The 15,291-nt window shown below is 36.0% G+C and overlaps 1 protein-coding gene across 1 annotated transcript in view; it reads left to right on the forward strand.

The window, feature by feature from the left end:
- The window catches only part of EYS (eyes shut homolog), a 2,088,383-nt gene that overhangs the window by 1,823,671 nt on the left and 249,421 nt on the right, over positions 1–15,291 (forward strand). The gene's annotated exons all lie outside the window — the stretch shown is intronic.

A 15,291-nucleotide genomic window follows, 5' to 3' on the forward strand; every position in this document is an offset into this window, starting at 1 on the left:
CAAGTTTTTCTATGCATCACCTAAACGATGCACACATGTGGTAAATTCTTGTTTGTCCAAAGAAATGTGTATATTGTAGCTCAAGTGACAAGAGAGTCTCAGACTCTGACAGTAACTAGGTAACTAGACCTGGTTTTGGCAATTTCGAATGAATCCACGTTTTTATCTAGGTGTTCCAGCTTTTTGTAAATATGAATGAGAGGCTATTATTCATTGGTGATGGTTTTGATATATTTATTAATTTTTACATTTGTTTTTTATTCATCTGCCAAAAAAGAATCTGCTTAAATTGCTAAGATTAGAGGTGAAGAAAAAATTACCTATATCTGTTTTCTCTTTTTATTTGCAATCCTATATCCTTTTTCCTTCTTGAAGCAGATTTATCATGCTTATAAACTTAAGAAGATTTTAATTAAAATTACTTTCTGCTCCACTTAAATGTCTTAACTGAATCAACCCTGAGGGAGTCTCATTTGAACAGTGTAAAACATATTCCCGATTTTCTTCAGTCATCTGAGAATTCTTTATTTGGGGGCTACAAATAATGACAGAATGGAAGCTGAAACAGATACAACTTACAATAATTCAAGTCAAGGAAAAATTGACCAAATTGCACACGAAATATTTTAATTAATCAACCTCAATATTTTCAAGGGGCAAGCTATCAAAGTAGTCAATAATGACTCCATAAAAATAACCATCTCTGTACACAGTGTAGAAAAGAGAGAAATTTTATCAAAAAAGCAGGATTTAAAAATGGTAGACAGAAACAAGCTCTGGTAGTGATCACTAGAATAGAAAATAAAAAGAGAGAGAGAGAAAGAACCAAATCACAAAGACAAGAAACAGAGGACTGGACAGATATGATAAAGTCAAGGTGACATATTTACCAATCGCAGAATGACAGTAATAAATTTGAAAAAAAAAAAAAAGCCATGGTTAGTGGAAAAGTCAGAGAGAGTTTCTTAGAGTGTCTAGAAATTTGGCTTCTGATTCACTGTGTAAGTATGTGACTTACACAGTGAATTTATACACATTTATACATTGGTACAATAACAGCAACATAGACCTATTCAACATAAGTACAACGGATACAGATTTAAAGAACTAAAAGAGAGTAAATCTGGGGGCTAAGAGTGAAGATATCTCCTTGACTATCATCACTTTCCTCAAGGCTTTACTCAATAAGTATTTTGCTTTATAATGGACCCACTAATACCAATTGTTTTTCAAAATCTAATAATGCAAAAATAATTTAGCAAGGCAACCTTCAGACCCTGCAGAAGAACCTGCGATTCTGTCGAATTAAGTGAAATAGAAACGGGAAAAAACCTTCTCTACTGACTTTGTTACTGTCTGAAATATTTGTGTTATTCAACCTAAGTAAATATTTTCCATGAGGCTTTATTACTGACGAAATTACAGAAGTGACAAGAATTGTGTTTTCTCCCTCCCTATGTGTGGTGAACATACTCTACTATGGTCCTGCAATCCCCCTCCTGTTATTGCTCATGCCTTTGTGTGATCCTGCCTCCTTGACTGTGGGTGAGACCTGTGACTTGATTTTAACCAACAGACTATCCGATAAACTAAGGTGATGAGACGTCACTTCCAGGATTAGATACATAGAAGTGTAAGCTATATGTTACAAAGAGATTATCTCTTTTGCTGCCTTTGAGGAAGCAAACAGCAGTTTGGGGAAGGCCCACGTGACAAGACACTGAGGCAGCCTCCTGCCAACAAGAAGCAGAGTTGAGGGTGTCCCCTGGCTGACAACCAGCAAATATTGAATCCCTCATTCTTACAACTGCAAAGAATTGAATTTTACCAACAACCACATGAGCTTGAAAATGGGCCCTTTCCCCAGTCAAGCCTTGAGATGAGACCTCCAACCTATCCAATACCTTTACTGCAATGTGAGATTCTTATGCAGAAAATCCAGTGAATCCATGCCCAAACTTGGCTCATGGAAACTGTGAGATAACTGTTAGCATGTTCTTTTAAGGTGCTAAGTTGGTGTTAATATTGTTATTCAGGAATAGAAAACTAATACACTCTCATTTCCTGGAAAAGCATCTAACATTACCAACTCAGAGAAATAGGTAAGGATAAGGTTTATTTTAGGACATTAACTTTCTGATATTTTGTAAGCCAAGTACATGTTAAATAAATTAAACCTCTTATCTGCATGAATTAAAGAACATCACATTAATTCCAATCTCAGTTATTTAATATGTATTTGAAAATAACAATGAAGATAATCTTCCTAACAGGATGTATATATAAGCAGTCCTAGATTTATTTATACTTTATATATTCATCCTCTTAGACTTATTCCAACAAACATTGCCTGAGAGCCAACTAAGAGCCAAGGTATTCGTAAATCAAAGATATATATCCAAGACACACAAAGAGTTTTTATTCTAGCGTGGAAGCTCTATCAGCTCTTCAGGACTTAAGGTAAATTTTCCCACAAAAAATGTATCAGTCAGTCTTTATCATGTACATTATCTCACCTTCCACACTCATTTCTAAATCTCTCTACTGGAAGCTCAACTGATTTGGCATGCACTGTTTAAAGACTTCCAGATCTGTATGTCCTTTTACATACATGGATGTCCCTAGCCACATGGAGATGTACCAGTTGTGTATCATTAAGTATAACACTTCTTCACATCTTATGAACAACATGCTTTCTATTTTGATTGCCGGTGCTCAGCTCCTGTAAACTACTACTTACACCGTTGCATACAGGACATGCTGCTCCATAGCAGCTATGACTTATATTCCCGCAATCCTCTTGTGTACTCCAACACACAATACACTGGAGTTGGCCAGTTCCAGAACAACAATTTTTTTTAATTCTTGAAAGGAGCCTAAGAAGAGATGCCTGTAGTATATCAGAAGTTTAATACAAGAGAACCAAGAGCTATAGGACCACGGAGGAGATTATCAGAATAAGAATGCTGTCTTTTGCTCTTCCCACCAACACCCAACCCTACAGCTAGCACTGCAGCAGTTTGTGCAGTAACCCAAAAAGGAGAACCAGAAAAGGTACTGAAGGAGAACATAGACTCCCAATAAGACCATAAGCACTTTCAGCTCATTAAGAAGAACACGGTTCAAAGAGGTAGGACACAGAGGGCCATCACCATGACCGACTCTCTCCCTCAACAGATGCATATTCACACTTGGCATACACGGAGCAATGTAGAGTCTCCCAACAACGAAATTTAGAGAAACTCTGTGCTACTGAGTGAGCCTCATTCTGATTCTGACAAAATGGATCTGAACTGACTTCATGATTTTGGTAACTCACTTCCTATCTGTGTTGTTAGCCGAAGCCAAAGGTTCTCTTTCTTTCTGCTGGCACATCATAAAGTGGATTTCTCCAAAATCTTCTAAACCCTCTTCCAGTCCATCTCACCCTTTGGCTCTGTTTTATTCCCTCAGTCCATGCCATCTGACCTGATCTCACTCCTGAGCCCATCTAGGCAGAGTTCTAAACTTCCCTTCTCTTTCCTCCTATTTTCTCAAAAGAGGAAATTGGATGCAAGACAGCTTTCAAAATAGCAGATCAATTTCAATAAGATGTGTTAATATTCAGCCTTTCTGGATTCAGGGAGGATGGACAAAATGGCCTGATGAAATTCCTTATAGGCTTACAAGTTATATTACTTTACTTTCAAAGTAATAGACTGTTTATGTTCAGAATAAAAGCATGATTATTACAGAGACAGGAAGAAAGCCCTTTTACCTCTCTGCTTGCGTCTCTCAAAATACACAGGTACTGATGATTTAATACTGTAGCATGTATGCATAAAGTTTTTACTTTGAAATGCACATAACAATTTCTCATCACAGTTTAATTGTTCTAGGCCAGGACTCTAATTGAAAGGTTGGGGAATGCTTCCTAATGGGGTATATGAGAACCTTAAGAAAGAGATTTTTCAACATGCACACACACACACACACACACACACACACACACTCTTGAGCATTCTAATCTGTACCTCCTGAAAATGCATGCCTATTTTCCCCAATAAGTAAAGAATAATAGTGTTATCGTATGAGATAATCCCCAAAGAAATTGGCTCTCTACACAAGAGTAGGGTAGTGAATGAACAGAGTTTCAGTGCCGTAGAGTTAGACCTTAGGGTTCACAAAATGAAATGCTGTTACAATGGATATTTGTAAGCAAAATCATCACTAATTTTTGTACCTTGGTTGATCTAATTTACTGCTGTAAAGTGCTGTTCCTACACTGTCTATGAATGTAATCTGCTTACAAGAAGACAAATTTCATGTTGAAAAGTATTAAGGAAAGTAACACTTCAGCAGCTTTACTGAGCAAATGTCATTCTGCTTTGAGTACCATCACATGTTTCTGGACAGTGTCCAGTCTTTTTTCATTTTGTTATAAATCTGTACTAGAATTTTCAAACCCCTGTGGTTGTTCATTTCAGAGAAGTCCAAATTGCATGTAGTGAAATTCAGTTTAGAAAGTGATACGGAAGGGTTATTCTGAGTATCCAAATCTCTATGGACTTAAAACAAGCTGTTTCCAAAAGGGCATAGGAAGGTTAGTAAATTAAACAGATAATATTTAAATCACTTTCCCCTTTCTGAGCCATATGTTTTTAAATAAGTTAAACAGTAATTAAAAGGAGCATCAGGTTTGGGAATATACCCTATACAACCACGACACTAGAAACTTACATCACTGACATTACAGTAAATAATTATTGAGATACTAATTTTAAATTCATTCTTAATTTTACTAGGAGCTAAGCACATATAAATGTATTTTATCATGCACTGAAAGTCAATAATTTCCACATCTCAATGAATCTGCTTTCTATGCTTTTAGATATTCTCATAGCTTTTATTCATCATTAACCAGCCTCCATGTTCCAAGGCAGAGGTTAGCAAACATTTTCTGTAATGGGACAGATAGCAAATATCAGACTTTGTGTTGCAATAACTTAACTCTCCTGTTGTAGCAGGAATGCAGCCACTGACCAAATGTAAACAAATGGATATGACTGTGTTGTGTTCCAATAAAACTTTATTTACCAAAATAGGTGGCTGGCAGGATTTGGCGAAAGGGCTATCATTTGCAGACCGCTGCACTAGGGCAACAAATGGGTAAATTAGTGTTATTCAACTAATTGAGCTAGACTAAGGAAATCAACCCCAATTCGTGTTAGTAATTTTTCCATATTAAGCAAGCTTCAAACAGGGTATGTATTTGTTTAGCATTCAGAAATTATCATTATTCTCAGTATCCCATGTGAACAGAGGTGAGTTTCTTTCCTTTATTCTTTCCTTTCAATCCATCTTTCCCTATTATCTCATTTTATAGACTTTTTTTTAACATTGGTAGAAAGAAGGCAGTTTTTTTGTGATTACTGAGGTTTTCAGTTTCCAACTCATTTAGCACTTCAAAATGAGGTAGGAGTCAAAAATTGAATTTGAAATTGCAATAGTAAGAACTGTTACACAGTATAAAGACAGGATATCAGATCTTAGCTTTTCCATTTGTTCTGTAATAAGTTGCAACCCGTCACAAAATTTTTGCTTGTCTTCATTGTCATTTCACAATGTCATGTCACTAAGAATCACCTGCTGAGATCTTTTAGTTTTTACTCTGTATCTAGCCCAGATTACCTCTAATCTAGCTCAGCAGTCTACCCTGTTCTTCTAAATACCACAGGAAAGAAGAGCCTATTTCAGATCAATTTCTTACCACACATTTAGACTAATGACATTTTCAAATATTTAACCCTTCTTCTTAACTGCTACACTTTCTGTCTGTAGTCTACATCCTTGAAATTGTACATAGGATTTAAGTGTCCCTTGTACTAGAAGACTATTTTATATTTAGTTAGATTATTCTCAACTGTAAAAGTTTACCAGTGAACCTCCAAACATGTCCCACTGTAGGCAGCCCTTGTTGCTAGAGAAACAGGCAGGGGGGAAATGCTAACCAGGTTTTCGGTAAGAACTTAGAAGAATAAATGATTTCATAGTTTTCCCTATCTTTCTCAGTATGTTAATTAATTGAGTATTTAAGGTATTTTCTACATAATTCATTCACTAAAATCAGTCTCTAGGGTGTGAGTATCAAAAAAATGTTTTCTTCTCTCCTTGATGGTGTACATACTCTGTTGGTCTCCACTTTATTTTCCCTTACTGAAATATCCTGCAGGTTCCAGAGCCTTCTATGTATGTTCACATATTAAATCATCTGGTTCAGACTACACCAATTAAAAACTTCTGTCTCATATCCAATTTGGTGGTCATCAGCCCTATGCCAGGTTGAACAAACCTCAAGTTCAAGAATTTAGAGTGGGGAAGGAATGTAAGGCATTCTCGATTTCTTTCTATCCCTCTTCTTTTTCTAGTTTCTCCAGGTTTGGGTCTGGCTTGGGACAGGAGGGATTTGACTGAAAAATATTGAAAGGTTTTCTTATGAACTGGTGCCATTTGGTTCTGTATTGATTTTGTACTCCCTGACACACAAACTCAGTCCTGGATCTCTTGTCAGATACATGCAGGAGTCCTCACAAAGGCAAGGGCTCCAAGGGCCACTCCATGATTGCCTGAGGGGGGAAATGTTCCCTGGTTTGTTTCTTTCCACCCAGTCCTTCACAGCTCCCTACCTGCTGACATCCTCTCACTTAGTAGCAGGGCTGGCTTACCTCGAAGCTAACGAAGCTTAAGAGGCCCTCAACCTTGCACATGTCTTTCTGGGACTGGGAGTTGCTAGGAATTGCAATAATTTCTCACAATTTCCTTTGGGAAGAGAAAACAAGTTGCGATCAGGAAGCATCTCCATGTAAGCTCTAGTGTTTGATAGCACAACAGGGTAAATATATTAGTCATTGATAAATTATTAGTTATCGATAATTTATTGCATGTTTCAAAATAGCTAAAAGATAAGATTTGGAATGTTCTTGACACAAAGAAATTATAAATGTTTGAAGTGATGGCTATTCCAATTATGCTAATTTGATAATCACACATTGTATGCCTGTATCAAAATATCACATGTACCCCATAAATATGTAAAAGATTTTTGTACATAATCTGTATTATATATAGATTACTGCAGATGTACAGTAATATATAGTAATATTTAGCCCTTTACACAATTATTATGTATCCATTTTTAAAACTATAGTACAATAGGAGGCTAACTTGAGTAATAATAAAACTCTGGTCTCCTGAAAAAAAACAAAAACTGTAGTACAATTAAAAAGAGAGTTCAGAGAAAGAGACCTGAATCTCCAAATATTAATGTAATTTGCTGTTATTTATTTTCTTATTCTAAATAAATAATCACTCTTATGTATAATTTTTCATTTGAATCTGTAAAATTTTTTTGGTTATAAAAGATCATAAAATTATATGAGCTTCAGGCCCCACAAAATCTAAACTCCCCTCTACAATTCTCTAAGACAGGATTCTGGCAAGATAATTCAAACCCAGTGTCAAAGTTTAATTTTCAAAAAGTTATAAACATGATTTTTATACAATTGCATAAACCACATAGCAAAGATTGATTTAGCTCCTATACAAAGCAACCAGCATGCAGGTAAAGTTGGTTCAAAAAGAATTCAAGAGACTGAGCTTTTATAGGCACTGAAAGGATGCTAAAATAAGATCGCAAGGTTTAGAGACAAAACTAGTTAATATTCCATAGGGCAATAAAATGTAATTTTGTGATGTTTTCTGCCAGTCTGTATTCATTTGTGTCTCCATCAAACCACAGCCTACAAGTGAGCATGTAACTTCACAGAGTCCTGGTCTAATTAACAGTATTAATAGTGCTAATGTACTTCATAACAATGTTTCAGTCAACAACAGACCAAATAGATGATGGTGGTCTCACAGGATTGTAATGGAGTTAAAAAGTTCCTGTTTTCTGGTGATGTTGTGGCTATTGTAACGTCATAGCACAATTACTTTTGTTTTTATAAATTTAGTATAGACTAAGTGCATGGTGTTTATAAAGTCTACGGTAATATGCATTAGTATTTTAGCCCTTTACATTTGGTCACCACTCCTCACTGATTCACACAGGGCAACCTCCAGTCCTGTAAGCTCCTTTCATAAGTGCCCTATATAGGTGTACCATTTTTCTTTTCTTTTGTACTGTATTTTTACACATCTTTTATATGTTTAGATACACGAATACCACTGTGTTACAATTGCCTACAGTATTCAGAACATGTTTTGGTACTACATGCTATACAGATCTGTATTATAGCTTAGGAGCAATAGGCCATACTGTATAGCCTAGGTGGGTAGTAAGCTATGCCATCTAGGTTTGTGTAAGTACATTCTATGATGCTTGCACAGTGATGCAATCACCTAATGAGGCATTTCTCAGAAGTGTTATTGAGTGACATGTAACTGTAAATAGTGAGCCAAATAAAAGTTCACCTTCTAGAGAATTACATAATCCTTAAGCAGGCCCGTTAGACAATGCTCTGGTATGATATTAAAAGAACACACAACTCTCCTTTTGTATGATTACTAAGTTTTGAACCTTTTCTAACACCAGACACTTTTTGCATTTCCAGAAGATAGGAGTTCCAGCTGCTTCACTGTAACCCTCTGCTGTCCTTAATGTTTAACAAGAAAAGGTCGTGATAAGCAAAAAAGTACTTATGCAAATATACACATGCTATTAGAAAAGAAGAAAAGGAGAAACAGGCCTGTTTTAGGTCACTGTTACTTAAACAAAAAGTAATGCATCACAACAAAACATTCTGGTAATTGTCTTCTGTTTTCTTTTTCTAGAACTTCCATGTTTAGAAATTATTTTGATCTAAATCTGTCCGATTAAAATAGGATATGTGTCCTTCATACCATCAATCTGTCCCTTCTTTTATCCTATGAGTGCTGTAGAGCCTCTTTTGTGTTAAGCAGTATAATGATCATGGGATTCATAAAGATAAATAAGACATGGAAACCTTTTCCACATATTATTTTGTGTATGATAATCTCAAGTTTTTAAAACATTAAGGCATGCAGAACAAATTGTGTTTTTCCATTTATACACATAAAGTGCAAGCTTAGGTTAAAACAGCCTAGGTTTCACAATTTCTATAGTTTATCTTTTTTTTTTGTCTCATTTCTTTCCCCCATTCTACAAGTGCCAGGTCTTGTGAAAATGGATTGATGTGAGGTCATTTATTCTTGCTTGGAGAGTGTGACTGAAGCTGTAGGGTTTTTAGTTGCTTATAAAAGTGGATCACATATTTGGAGAGCATAACTCTTACCAATGTAAGTGTCACCAGCTCTTGGTAAAGTACAAATGCAGTTTAAATTGATTTTCTAACCACTTTTATTACTGCCATCCTTGAGTGTAGCAACCAGGGCTGGGCATTTGTTTTCACAGGGCAGAAAGCATTTATGGATAGATCTTCGACAAATCAGAGTTCTATTAAAGTCATGATTACAAATACAATTGTATTTTAATAAGAACAAATAAGATTAAATGTGAAGAAATTGTGTTCCTTACACCAAATTTGAAAAGCCTCAAAGAGTTAAAATTTCAAGGTTTGACCAATGGAAAAGACCACTATCAAATTGCACACATATTTTTTATATCATATTTATGCAGCAAGGTCTAACAAGTAGGGGGAAAAAATCTCAACTTCAATTTTCTCTACCCTCAGGTAATAATACGTGGAGAACTCATTTACCCTGATTGATCTTCCCGGGCATAAGAGACTTCTCTGGCTTAAATCCCATCTGAAAACTATCTTTTCTCTCCTTTCTTAACAGAATGCTAATAGTATCTCTCCCTCACTCTCTTCTTCAAAGAACAAGCACTCTAAATATGACCTGCTAATATGTTTTTTTGAATGTTTTCTTTCCTTCAAAAACTATTTATTAATGGTTTTTTTTAGTGGGAAAAGATGTGTTAAAGCCTGTTTATTTTGTAAATAGAAGCATTTATTTTTGTTTTACCACTTACAGACTGAATTCATGCACCAAAAAAATGCATAAAGATGGTAAATTGTGTTAACCACTATGATTTTTACATATAATTAAACATGCCACTGTTAAAATTGTGTGAAAAGCTTGACAAACAGAATGAAAACAGAGCAAATTTAAACGTGGAACAAAATGTGAGATATTCAGAATCCTTTGGCTTTGGGTTTTCAAAATGCTTAAAAAACAAGTTTAAGTGATTAATTTAGAAAGAAAACAAACCAATCCTTTTGCTTGAGTAGTAAACAAAGTTGACAAGCCTTATGTTTTTTTCCTGGCCCATTTGCTGGTAGATCTTGTACGTTAAGAAAACTGCTTAACCTTTTATTCTAGAAAAATAAGGTAAAAATTGTTCCCACCCACCTACCTAAACCACGAGTGATTTGAAGCCAAAACTTAAAACTTGGTAAAGACTTGAGAGTATATAAACTACATGAGAAAACACTGGAAAATAAATCTGAGTATTGGTTATTGACAGTAAAATGCAGTCATGGCTTTAAGCAAGTACTGTCCAGATACTACCACCACTAACTGCCATTGGCCTAATAATTACCAAGTGTTTTCTGTGCTGGGATATGCATAGTTGCATTGTTCTCATAAGAATTTATCTTAAAATGATGTTACTACTTAAAATATCTTTATAATATAGTTTTAATTTTTGTTTCAAAAATGATAAAATGGAGTATAAATGAATTAAGATATTGGTTCAAATCGGCACTATAATAATAAAGACAGGATAAGTTCTAATTTTTTAGACTTTAATTCAATGCTCTCTATCCTAGGATCTGAAATGTAAATCAAGCATTTGTTTCATCACAAATAGTATAGTTCTCTTCTTGTAAATTTGTTTAAGTTCCTTGTAGATTCTGGGCAAAAAGAAGACATTTATGCGGCCAACAAACATATGAAAAAAAGCTCATCATAACGGGTCATTGGAGAAATGCAAATCAAAACCACAATGAGATACCATCTCATGCCAGTTAGAATGCCAATCATTAAAAACTCAGGAAACAACAGATACTGGAGAGGATGTGGAGAAATAGGAACGCTTTTACACTGTTGGTGGGAGTGTAAATTACTTCAACCATTGTGGAAGACAGTGTGGCGATTCCTCAAGAATCTAGAACGAGAAATACCATTTGACCCAGCAATCCTATTACTGGGTATATACCCAAAGGATTATAAATAGTAGCATGATTATAAATTATGTTACTATAAAGACACATGCACATGTGTATGTTTATTGCAGCACTATTCACAATAGGAAAGACTTGGAACCAACCCAAATGCCCATCACTGGATAAAGAAAATGTGACACATATACACCATGGAATACTATGTACCTATACAAAAGGATGAGTTCATGTCCTTTGCAGGGACATGGATGAAGCTGGAAACCATCATTCTCTAAACTAACACGGAACAGAAAACCAAAGACCACATGTTCTCACTCGTAAGTGGGAGTTGAACAAAGAGAACACATGAACACAGGGAGTGGAACAGCACACACCGGGGCCTGTCAGGGAGTTGGGGGCTAAGGGAGGGATAGCATTAAGAGAAATACCTAATGCAGATGACGGGTTGATGGGTGCAGCAAACCACCATGGCACATGTATACCTATGTAACAAACCTGCACGTTCTGCACATGTATCCAGGAACTAAAAGTATAATAACGAAAAAAAAGGTTAGTTCTCTAAACTAAATGATTTAGTAACTATTTTTAGCAGTGGGACTTACACATAAGGACTAGGCTACATATAAAAATTATACCTTCATCATTTTAGATTACTCTAGCAGTCAAGAGGTCTGTGTTTTGCCCTTCCTCTTAAGTATGCCACTAACTATTTCTGAACCTCACTTTCATCAATTCAGAGAAGGAATTAAACTACACTGGAATTTTCAAAGCTATTTTTCAAGTATAGTAATAAGCATTCCTTGGGGAAAAAAAGGCAGGTAAGGAGAAATTTCTCTAAGACAAATTCATAAAATGTCACATGTTCCTTTCTCCCTCTTGGAGTTTCAAAAGAAATCCTCTAAAAAAAGAACCCATCAACTCTGCTTAGAAGTAACTAAACTAATTTCACCGAGAAAAATAAAGTATTTTTCCAGGAACACCTATTAACTATTAACATCACATAAAACATTCTCTTTCTCAGAAATAGAGAGAAGAAATGCTGTAACAAATGATATAAACAAGGCCCAACAAGTGAAATGTGTTTCTACTTTTAGAAGACTTCTATAGTGGAAGACTGTACAGCAACAATTGGGAAAGTCTTTGAGTTTAGTATGTTTCAATACCAAGAATCCTTTCTTCATATCTCACGTAACTTACCATGTGCTTTAAGATATGTGATTTTGTCTTTTCAGTCTGAGATTAATAGAACTTATGACAAATACAGCTGAAACGCAACAAAATTGGCAGAAAATCATGCCTAAAATACTTGAGTTCAGTCTTGAGGTAGGACATCATCTGGCTGTTAGACCTATGTGGTGGGATTGTGCCTGAATAGCCACCTGACTAATTTATTTCCCCTTTTCTCTCTCACAAATTCTCTGGGCTTTTTTATTTTCTTCTCTAGTCTACCCATCCACTTAGAAACACAAATTAAAGCCTCAAAAATGTTCTAGACCTAAATGTGAGCCACAAATATTTATATGCGTGATTGCAGAATGACATTTTCTTCTCCCACGGAGAAAACTGAAGATCACCAAGACCTGTCTAATCCTAAATATTTAAGAATCTTAGACTACTTCCAGGGCTATTTTCTATAATCTAGAAGTATATAATCTAATTGAAGTGTTAAGAGAATGCATGCTGAATTAAATATATTGAGGATTATTTTCCTGTTTTATACTCTATCATTGTATGTATTAAACATCTATTACCATGCATATAGAGGGCTACTGGAAAATCTTTTAACACGTTAGTCAGATGAAATAAAAACCCAGATAATGCTAGGAGGAGCAAATCACACTGACAGGTAAATCATCCTTAAGTTGAAATAGACAGAAGAGATTACTTAGATGTCCTCACAGTGCAGTTCTCTATTGCTGGGCTTGATTATCTATTGCCTGTTCTACTTTACAACTTTGTAAGGTTGGAGGTTAACTTGTAGATTTTTGTCCAGTAGAAATGGGAATAACTTGTTTCAAACAAAAAGTACCCTAAATATTACAATTTATGGTACTGTTGGACATTAACCATTTTTATATCCAACCCAGCAATCTTAATATTGCTTCTCAAACGTTCTTTAAATTACTGTTGGCATCTTACTATTTTCCTCATTAATTATTGAGTTAAATAAAATCTTGACATGCATTCATATTGTATTTGCATGAGTCATGATTTTACCATTATGAAATTATACTTTATCAAAATTGTCTTCCAGTTTCCTTCCTCTCATCATTTTTAAATAAAAGCAAGTGGATTAAAATGAAGACAAAGTGCACATTGAAGTAAGAAAGCAGTCACAGTGGAGAAGGAGAAAGACAATGTCAACCCTCTTGCTTCAGGATTAGGGAGAAGGACATCACTTCTCTATCAGCAAGATGTGCTCCATCATCCCACAGATTTTATTTTATTTTTTTTGAGATGGAGTCTCGCTCTGTCCCTCAGGCTGGAGTGCAGCGGTGTGATCTCGACTTATAGCAAGCTCCACCTCCCGGGTTCACGCCATTCTCCTGCCTCAGCCTCCCAAGCAGCTGGGACTACAGGCACCCACCACCATGCCCAGCTAATTTTTTGTATTTTTAGTAGAGATGGAGTTTCACCGTGTTAGAATGGTCTCGATCACCTGACCTCGTGATCTGCCCACCTCGGCCTCCCAAAGTGCTGGGATTACAGGCGTGAGCCACTGCGCCCGGCCCATCCCACAGATATTCTATTTTGGGAACCATGGCCAGCTTCATGGACATGGGGCCATTGCAGCAGCACAGGACGCCTTGCTCACAAGGGCCTTCACTAGGTGTGTAATGCTGTGAAGTGGTCGTCTGAAAATTCTTAACATAGTATCTTCAATTTTAGCTTTTGTAAGTAAGTTAGAACACTGGAGCAGTTAGAGTAAGTTAGAACACTGGAGCAGGTGTCAGGGCCCTGGAGTCACAGATTACATTTAGTCCCACTCTCACCACCTCGCCATGCCTCCAGGAACAGTTTTCAGCTACCTGCTTTTTCTCTCCAACCCAATAACCCACGGCCATCTCCATTTGTAGCGGGGGTCTGGGTGTGGACACAGGGAGTTAGGGTTGGGTACATACACCACTTGTGCTCAACTCAGGACAGGGTCTCAGTTGCCTGTGAAGTTCTGCTCTCACCCCATGAGTGTCCTTGTGACTGAGAAAATGAATGGCATTAAACAGCAAATAAAAAACGTGGTAACAGCTTGCGAGACAGAGAGACTACAAGAGAAAGTCAAAAGTTGTCGTAATGCTTTTTGAATTAGGGACTCCTCATTGTCATCATGAACTGGGCCCCATAGATTATGTGACTGGTCCTGCGGGGGATGAAGAACAGGGATTCTCAATGTTGCCCTGATTGATGTGTCCAGTCCCCACAGACGTGGACTGGCCACTGCAAATATTATCAAGTTAATTTATTGTTGATCTTCAAATCTTTGTTTAGCTTCAAATTTGTTTATTTTTATCCTAATGACATGTACTCAGACAACAAAATAAGTCCTAATAGTACTGCTTGAGGTTATTTAAGGATTCTATAATAATTACAGGGATTTTACAGAATACTTACTCCCTATTAGTTAGTTTTAAACTAATCTACAGAAATCCATTAGGCTATTCTCTCTGCTTAGAATTTAGACACTGGAAATAAACAAAAATTCCTCATGCTCTTTTTTAAATGCAAACTCATAAAAGCCCAGGTTAGGAATACTTTAAATCTGGTTTCTGAGATTTTTACCGGTGTTACCATCTGTATTGATTTTGTATTATGAAATTGTCCTTAGACAAAGAAACATCCATACTCAGGTCAGTTTTACAAGCACATCAAAAGAGAGCCTACTATGCTAGTCATTTTGCAAGGCATAAAAATAATGCAAATAATAAATCATAAACCTTACACTCAAGAAGCTTAGGGGAGATGAGGATACCACCGTATGACATATAAGTGATAAAATATATTGATGCTGTATTGAAAAATATATCACTGTGAAAACACTCAGAATAACAACAATATAAACAGATGTAGAGTGGAATATATTATTGTGCATCATCACCACAATCTCAATTTTGATGTATTATGCTATTAGGTAAAAATTACATATTAC

The sequence above is a fragment of the Symphalangus syndactylus genome, chromosome 2, assembly GCF_028878055.3.
Source record: "Symphalangus syndactylus isolate Jambi chromosome 2, NHGRI_mSymSyn1-v2.1_pri, whole genome shotgun sequence".
NCBI classification, from domain to species: Eukaryota; Metazoa; Chordata; class Mammalia; order Primates; family Hylobatidae; genus Symphalangus; species Symphalangus syndactylus.